Here is a 1552-nt window from a genome sequence, read left to right as displayed (position 1 = left end):
TACAAGCCTGTGTTTTCCTTCCTTACTCTGACCACATTTTTACAAGCACACTGAAACATCTGTCTTGAGGTTTTTCTGTTCTTTGACTCGATCTACCTGATAATGGTGTTTTAGCTTCTACCTCCCAGACTGCAGGGTCTTGAAGTACCAACTTCATTGCTTCTTTTCAAACAGAATTGCCTCCCATTTCGGGAGGGGTGGGTGAAGACATCTGGCTAGGAAAGAAGGGCACGGTGCAAGCTGTTTGTAGTTTGAGATCTCCATCTCCATTTATTTCTGGGCAGGGAAACGTAAAATAAACTTTTCCTCTGAACTTTAATGGGCAATAACGTATTTTGAGAGGGTTTTATATTTTATTGTTGTCTTAAAAAAAGAATTTCTGGGAATTTATAGGTCCCAATCAGATCAAATTGACCATTTTTGCTTGTTGCATGATAAGATGCCAAAACCTGACAAGCATTTTCAGGAAGAAGGCCATCGCATGGTGCTTTTAACTGTTTATGTATGTGACTTGAGATACTGTTTGAACGAATGGATTTAGCTGGCCTGTATTACCTCACTGGTGGATTAGGGAGGGGCAAATTGTATCCATAGTATTCAAGACATGAAGGTAAGCGAAAACTGTAACATGTTTGAGAATTTTCCTTTTTAAATAATTACCTTGTGGAGCTAGAGGTAGTACAACTCAAGGCTGTGTCTCAATGGAAACAAATACAAGTTCTCCATCATTCTTGCCCATGACAAATTCTGTAATATTTTACAGTTTGATGTTATATTTTGACCTTGATTTTATATTTTGGCTTATTTCTGTACTAAGAGTTTTTAATGAAAATTCCCATTCAAGCCTGTTTGGTAGTCCTGGACATTGATGGATGAGAGAACTTAAAAGTTATCTGTAGCTTCAAGTTGTAACAGCCTGAGTACGTGATGGGAAACTAAGAACCTTTGGGTCTCCAGCCTTATCCGTAGTATCATTAACTCCTTGTCTGGCCATGTTCCCGTCATATCACTCCAGTGGAGAAACGGTTCAAGGAGCACCATCAGCTCCACAAGAGCCGGTAGGTGCAACGGGTGTGCGTCTAGTGATGTGCACAGCTGCATGCCCTGGCAGGCTGGGGGCTACCCCTTCCCGAGCTCCCTGCGCGCTGGTGAAGAGGGTGGTTGGGCAGAAGTGCGTGGAAAGTGAAGGGACGAGGCTGTGGCTGAGGACAGATGTGGCCTACTGGTTGCTCCATGAGCTGCTACCACCGCGGCTGCAGCACCGTGGGCAAGAACTCATCCTGCCTGGCTGGGGTGGCCTTGTCGCCTGGCGCTGTGATGTGACAAGGCAGCCCGGCCCTCCTTGCCGGAGACCTCCCTCTGCACCCCGGCACGACAAGGCAGGAGGCTCCGCGCTGGCGTGCGAGGGACGAGCTCCCTGCACCTCTCCCTGCTCCCGCGGCGGGGGAAGGCCTGAGCTCAGGGTTTCCACCTCCTTGGGACAGAGCCGGGCGCCCCCGGGGCTGCCCGAATTGCCCCGCCGCCCCCTCCAGAAGGGCCCGGCGAAGGGACG

This window comes from Pygoscelis adeliae, unplaced genomic scaffold, assembly GCF_000699105.1.
Source record: "Pygoscelis adeliae isolate BGI_AS28 unplaced genomic scaffold, ASM69910v1 Scaffold10, whole genome shotgun sequence".
Classification (NCBI taxonomy): Eukaryota; Metazoa; Chordata; class Aves; order Sphenisciformes; family Spheniscidae; genus Pygoscelis; species Pygoscelis adeliae.
Note: the sequence above shows the minus strand (reverse complement) of the source record.